The sequence below is a fragment of the Crocodylus porosus genome, unplaced genomic scaffold (genome assembly GCF_001723895.1).
Source record: "Crocodylus porosus isolate Cpor-Errol unplaced genomic scaffold, CroPor_comp1, whole genome shotgun sequence".
Lineage (NCBI taxonomy): Eukaryota > Metazoa > Chordata > Crocodylia > Crocodylidae > Crocodylus > Crocodylus porosus.
Window position 1 is genome coordinate 128,753,932 of NW_017728931.1, and position 7,873 is coordinate 128,761,804.

The window sequence follows — 7,873 nt, forward strand, 5'->3', positions numbered from 1 at the left end:
AGGTTTTCAGAACTGTTTATGTATTTTACTTAAACCAGGGGCAATGTGTAGGGGGTGCACATGGTAGTGCACCCCCTACAAAAAGGTGCTGCCTACCCTTGGTCGGTGCTCGCCACTCCCTTCCCCCGACAGCGCTGGTGCGTCTGTGGGAGCTCCCCGACTGCTGCTGTGCTCCTGCTGCCACCGTGCTCCCCCAGCCTCCGAGGCACAAGTTGTTCATGCTTTAAATGATTATTAGATAAAATGTGTATGTATTAAACATGGTATATGGTACATATTCATGGGCTGAAATTGTTAACTAAGACCAAGCCACAAAGATGTGGAGTCAGAGAAAGTAGACAGTGCAGTAATGACAAACTTCAGATGCAGTCAAGTATGAAAGGGTTGTGTGTTCTTCCTTTCATGAAGCTATGGAAAGGCAAGGTTAGATAAACCATCTGAAGTGAACAGGATGCTCTTTTTCTGCTCACGCTCATCACAGCTCATCTTGTTCACTTTTGCAAGCAAAGAACAGTCAGACATCTATGAAGAACAGAGGACCAAAGAAGCTTCAGCACAACATGAAGAAGGAATAGCCTTCCAGTTTTCATGATAATAAGGCTAGGGCTCTAATGAGTGCTGGAGAGATCAAGGTGTAAAGCATTGCCAAGAGATTAGATTTACGTTTTCTTATGATGTTTGGAATGGGATGCCAAAATGTTATTATAATGTAAGATATTAGCAGCTTCTCCTGTTAAACCCAAATTTGTTTGGAACATACTTTCCTGGAGAGGAGATGAGACCTATTTTTTGATAAATAGAAGAAGGATGTAAATCAGATTTAAGATTCTTAAGATTCATTGATTTGTCTTCTCTTGAGAACTCCTTGAATGGCTTCCTTTGAGTAATTTAATTAAAATGCTGTTCGGTTTTATAAGACATGATTAAAGTTACTAACATTTGCCTATTTATAAACTGTTTAGGTTATCCATGACATAACTCCTAAACTATTTGAGTGATATATGATAAACTAGGGCAGGGCTCAAATAATGTTTTTTAACTAGTCACTTTGATCTTGTCCATAGGTAAGCCCATTCTGACAAAGCTATCCACAGAAGTATGCCAAAGATAATGCCACTGAGTTAGCCATTGTTTGTTTTTGTGTTCTGTCTCATTTTTAGTAATAATTAAAATGATTAACTATTGTAATGATTTTGCTCGCCTCTAACTGTGGAATTCTCTAAGGGAAGGCAAATAACCCCATGTGACAAAAATAATGGGCATAATGTCATAGAAGCATAGAATCATAAGCAGGGCTGTGCCTGGAGGGATGTGGGGAGTAAAAATTGGATTGACTGCCCCAGGCACTTTGGGGGGCCCTGTGGAGCTGGTCGGAGCCACTCAGCACCACCCACCTCTGCCCCGCTGCTGAATCTGATGCATCCGGCTACTCAGCACCCGCCACCCTCACCCCAACGCTGAATTCACTGCTGGCTTCCTTGGATCTGGGGGTGGGGCCCTGCACAGGCTGATTTGGCCTGGGCCCCGCTCCTTGCTCGGGTCATCTCTGGAAGTATGGCTGGTAGACACCCCAGCGGTTCTCTAGTTCAACCCCCGCTATCTAAACTATCCTGTACAATTCATAATCTAAACTCTATATAAGACTACCATCAACCCTGACACAAGGTAAAGCAGAGGAACCCTGGCAACCAATGCCCTGCTTCTGTGCAAAGTTGTTGTCAATATATGCCCAAGAGATCCTGGATAGAAGGCCATGCCCCCTACTACACAGGAAAACAAAACTCCCTGCAGTCATTATACAAATCTGACCATGGGGTAAAATTCCTTCTTGACCCCAAATATGGTGATCTAGCCAGGAATCTTTGGCTTTGGTCCCAGGAGGGGCATTGGCACACCCCAGTCAGAAGTCCCAGTCTTGGCTGTAGCAAACTTCTAATGCATCTTTGGGAGGCTTAAAAAAACCCTGACACGTGTCCCTTTGGTAGCTTCAGGTAGAAAGGTTGTTAAAATATGGCCAACCATCTTTTGTTTCTCTCATAACTTTTAGGAATTTTGAGATAATTTGAACCATATGTAACACCCTCTCCAGTTTGCAATGCACTGTGTACTTCAGCAGGAATCTTACTTTTGCTACCTAAAAGATCAGAAGAATTATATTCAAGAACATATCTGAGTTAGAATACGTACATCTTTCTTCTTGTGTACTCTGCATAGTGCTGAAAGGCAGTTCATGAAGAGGACAGTTTTCAAAATTTCACTCCACTGCACCTATTAGAAATCCTGCACCTTCAGGCACCCAATTACATGACACCTCAGTGTCCATTTTTACATGTGAACATGAGTCTGCAGGCACAATTTTTTGTAGGATTACTGGGTTACATTAAATGGACCTATTTCTACAACAACTCCAGGCAAACAAGACATGCATGTTTTCATCTTATGACTCTAATATTTACTCAGCCAGATAGGGCACTGGGAAAAAATAGAATTCAAACATCATATAAAATCAAAGTGAGCTTTTTCTGAACTGTATGAAACAAAACGGCTCATTTCTGCAATAAATGACTGTAGGCATCATGCATAGAATTCAAATATGCTAACTATAGCTGAAGCCTTACCCAGTGTGATCGAAGTTGTTTTTCCTTGGTTTTCTCTTTGAGACAATTGGAAAGCCCAGTGAAGCCAATGCAAGTCTTTCAAATTATTTCAATGGCTTTGGATCAGACCCTATATCCTTTTGTCACTTTTTATTTATCCTTTAGAACTCTGAGCAGCAATGAGCGTTATTCCACCATCTCACTCAGACTGAGCAGATGCTTAAATGTTATGCTTGTGTAGCTGTGCTGTTGTTGTTTTAGTTAATTAGACCACCACAAAATCTATTTTATGTTTAACAGGAGTAGAATGGAGCGCTGTGTCTGTTCTCAAGGGAAATGTCCATTCTCCATGCATGAATGCACCAGCCAAAGCATTATCTAGCATGTGTCAAGCTCATTTGTCACATCTATTAATTAAATCACAAGGATATAAATGTAGAAGCAGTAAACATTTTTTTAGATGAGCTAACCCCTTTCCTAGAAGATATGTTTAAAGGAATGAAGATTAAATATATCCAGATAGAGAAGGGAAAAACAAACCGTGCTGTAAAATGGCCAAGAAAAGCAATCAGGCTGAATTTTATTTAGATGATATACTTGGTTAATAATAAGTCTCTGGATTTCTACTAGATACTCTGAGCTTAAAATTCCTTCCAAGATTCTTTCCATATTAACTTTCTGCAGGTTAAAATATTGATAAAGTAGCTATTTCAACTGGCGTTCAAGTTCAGAGCCCAACACTCCAAAATGTATGCGCTCTAGTATGTTAAAGTGACTCCCATGTTTATATGTTTGCAGAATCTGGTCCTTTGGATTCCAGAATATTGTATTGCATTTTGGCAGGTGATGGCTTGAGGATATATTCTCTAGAGCTCTCTAATCTTTAGAAACAAGACACAGTGAACAAAAAACCTGTGTATTTAGTTAGATTGGAGTTTTTCATTTTCTTCAGTTGTACGTTCCATTACCACCTTGTTATCCTTTGCCATTTTCACTATATAACACTGTCTTTGCAGATGAATAAGCCCAGGCACTCACAAACTTAGCACATTTCACTGTCACTTGAGAGTCTTAAGAGGAGAGCCTGTTTTCTTTAATACTTGAATAGCATGCAATAAGTGATCATAGTATTGTTGTGCTGGATCGATTTGGATTAATGCCTGATGTTGTTTAGAAGAAAATAGATAAGTGCTCCCAGGAAAGTTAGACGGAGAATATAATGCCATGACATTAAATTGTTATTCTGTTACATGGGTGAAATCTTAGACGAGTGTGTGGTCCTCCACTAATTTAATTCTACTGGGACTGGAAAAATAAACACTTGTATGTTTCCAGATGTGCAGGTAGCCTGCAGGCTTTGCTTTCATGTGGCTTCAGGGAATAGCTGTACATAAAGCATGGAAAGCGTATCGAATTTTTTTGCCAAACTAAATAGCTGACTATTGGGTATAAACCTGAAGTAGTGAAAGCCAGAAATAGTTGAGTGCTCTAAGGAGGAAGGAAGGAGAGAGAGATGTGAATGTTAGAGGGAGTCTCAGCTTTTATTAAAAGGGTCACAGAAGGGATTAGGTAGAAACAGGGAAAGTGGGTAAAGCGAGGTGGGCAAGCTAAAAGAATTGTAGGAAGCAAGTCATTCTACCCAGAGGGAAACAGGTTACAAGGAGTGATCAAGGACTGGTTTAATGCCCCTTAATAGCAGTGAATAGATTTCAGTTGACGTCAGCGGGTGTTGAATCAGGCACCAGGTGAAGGAATGTAGGCTTGAATCACGGAAGCTAGGGACAGACATTACACACAAACTGGTATAAGTGATCAGAAACTGGTTCAAATCTCTAATACAGCACAAGCTCAGTGCACATAAACCATTTTCAAAATGGTTGAAAGTGGCTTAAGATAAACCTGGATGGATGTAGAATCAGACTTAACTGATTTAGGTTAAATTGGTTTATTAAATGTCTGTCCGAGTTCCCCTTCAGATCCAAGTTAACTCCATTGTCCCCTAGTTTCTCAGGATGCTTTGCACCCCTCTCCCCTTTGCAGGGTAGGTGATCTAGCCTTGACTCAAATGGTCTACTCCAGCTGCGCAAGGAGGTATACTCTAGTGCCCCCTGGCTTCTGGTCTGGGCCACTGCAGGTATGTGGCAGCATTTCTGGAATCAAAAGTACACTTGATTCAAGCTTTGCTAAACCGATAAGCAATTCAGCCTCAGCCTTTTTGACTGCTTGTACTTAGCCAGAGAAGATGAGAGGAATAAGTCAGGCAGTAACATGGGTGTGGCAGTATAGATCCGGATTTGCATAGTTAGAATGGAGGCTACCATAAAGCTAGTTGGTGTGTATGGCTACGTGGGAGGGATCACTTTCATATTACAAATACATATACACTTCTGAATATATTGCCACATGAATTGAATACAAACCAAAAATTTGGCACTTCAAGATAGACATTTTAATCAGTTCATGCAAGATGCAGACTTCTATTTAAATCCTCCACATTATGCTTACAAATTTCCTTAAACTGTCCTGTTAGGGAGAAATTATTATGCTTGGTCTAAACCCAAATGAGAACTTTCTTTGGAAAATGAGTGCATATTATGCCTCAGTCCTTTATTTATTTATTTTTACCTGCTAGCCTTGACACAGCTCCTGTATGACATAGTTCCCATGTTCTTCTGGGCAAGGAAAGAGCCTGGTACAGGTTTTTCATTTGGGAACAAGGAAAGATATCAGATGCCATCTAGACTATCTTAGGAAGACAGTGAGGTAGATGACCTTGGTTTTAAATCTGCTCAGTATAATTAGGTGGCTTCTTGAATGACTAAATAGCCCATGACGAGGTGGATGTTATAAAGCTTCTTTGAAGGGCTTTGGAGTGATCAGAGCCTTGGCTAACTCACAAAAGCTGGGTCTATATCTTGACCTCTGCATGTGAACTGAGTCTGGGAAAGCTTTGATAATGTGTAGATTGCATTGAGTAATACTTTCAGATGGTATAAAAGATCAGGGGATGCTAACTTAGCCCCATAATGTGTCAACATTCAGCTAGCTATAAACTCATCAGCCATATTGACCTGGTAGTCGGGGGACCACTGTTGCATGGCATGACTTTCTCTCTGTGAGATGAGGAAGGAGAAGCTTTCAGAGAACCTCTTTGAATTTAGGTGTAAAGGCTGAAAATTATAGGTGCTTATAGGCCTGTGTGAGAGGCTAAAGGAGATCCTGGTTAAGGTGGCTGAGAAACAAGGAGAACTTCCCTAGGAAAAAAAAATACATTTAAAAAAAATCAAAAAATCAAATACCGATAAATTTTGGCTGAAATCCAAAATATATAGTCTTTTGGCCAAAGCACCCTGTAACTTGTTGCATACCCCGTGCAAGTACATAAGAAATGTATCTTATTTTTGAGAAAACTGAATGAAGAAAAAAAAGATTTTCCTAGAGTTGTGATTGCATAGAGCAGGGACAGAGACTAATCTCAGCTCCTCCTCCCCCCCCGCCACTTCCTGTTCAGGCAAAAGCAATTGGTTTCACCCTCTCACAACTTCTGCTTTATTGGCAGCAGCTTTTGAGTACTTAGCTAAAAAGCTACTGCCAATTCTGTAGCAGCTGTGAACAGATCACAACTGTAGCTGCTGCTGAAGACTGAACTTTGCCCCTCTCTCCATGTGGCCGGCTTGGGGAGGAGAGAAGGAAAAGAAACTTCAGTCATTTTGCATTCTTTTATCCTGAAAAACAGCTGCCCTCCTTAGGACATGCACCTCAATTTTGGAGGACTAATTTTGGGGGAAAGGGTGAAATATTTAAGTAAATCTTGTATTTCAGATAGTCAGTTTTGCAGTGAAAAATCAAAATTGGAAGGTAGTTTCTGAAACTCCAGTTTTCTGACTAAATAACCATGGTTTATCTCAAATAAATCTCCCCTAGACCATGGGGTTCCCTGCTCTCAGTGTTTTTTAACAGAGTTTATTTGCAACTGCCTTGCACAAGGAAAATGTTTTCCCTGTAGGGTTACAAATATTTGGGGGAATGAAAGTAGTGAATATGGCTTCCTGATATTTTGGGGTCATTATATTCACTGCTTTGGAGAAGCTGGACACCTACCTATGTTCTTCCATACCATGTAATAGTGTAGAAGTGATGTTGTAGCTGTGATAGTTCAGGGAATGTGCAAGAGGCAATTTTTTTTTTGTGGATAATATCTTTTATTGGTCCAGCTGTATAGTTTAGAGGGATATGGACAAGTTTTGGGTACTAAGTAACCTGAGGCTGTGGCCTCACCTGTGACCTCATCCTTCCCAAGCAACCCGAGGAAGAGTACTTGGAAAGTTTTCTATCCTTCTCACCTACACAGCTGATTCAAAAAAAAAAAAAAAAAAAAAGACATCACCTACAAAAATCTTTTCTTCCCTTACACTTTAAATGTCCTGGTTTTAGTAGACATGATTATTCCACTGAAAACGTAATACTAAGATTCAGTCAGAAAACCATGTTACCACTCGGACTCCTCAAATCCAAGGAATCTCTGTGTAAAGTTTATGAAAAGCTCTGAGACTTTCAAGTTTAAATTATAGTGTTGGGCAGAAAAGGAATGTGCAAAAACCTCAACTTTCATATTTCTGAGAAAAAGCCTTGCTGTGCATTGTATGTTTAGTCTCAGAAGAAACCACTTAAGGTCTGTCTAGAAAGGATACTTAATTTGGTCTGGTTATTGGGGAGACTTTATCTTAATTTAAAAGTTATTACTATAAAGGTTTGGAATAACTTTTTTTTTTTTAAATGATTTGATTTTTGGAATGATTCTTGGCATTGATTTAAAAAAAAAATCCAGTGATGAGAACCATATACCGACAATACCTGTGGGCTAATTTAAGTAATCCTTATGTCTGGAATGCATTACTTTTTAAAGGCATGAATATAATGTGCTTGTTTTTGTATCTGATGAAATAAAAGTGCCCACATTTTATAATTATTCTAAATAATTTTATTAAAGAACTCACTACTCAAGTATTGTTAAAAATCAAAATGGGTGGGTTTTTTTGGACTTTCAGTCCAAAAAAAATTTATGTTGGAGATTAGGAAGAATGTTCTGACAATGAGAGTGATCAGGCATTGGACCAAAGTTGCCTAGAGAACCTGTGAAATCTCCATCCCTGGATATTTTCAAGAGCGGATTACACAGGCACTTGGATGATTTAATTAGGGATGATCCTATTTTGAGCAGGGATCTGAACTAGATGACTTCATGTGGTCCCCCCCAGCCCTACTTCCCTATGATC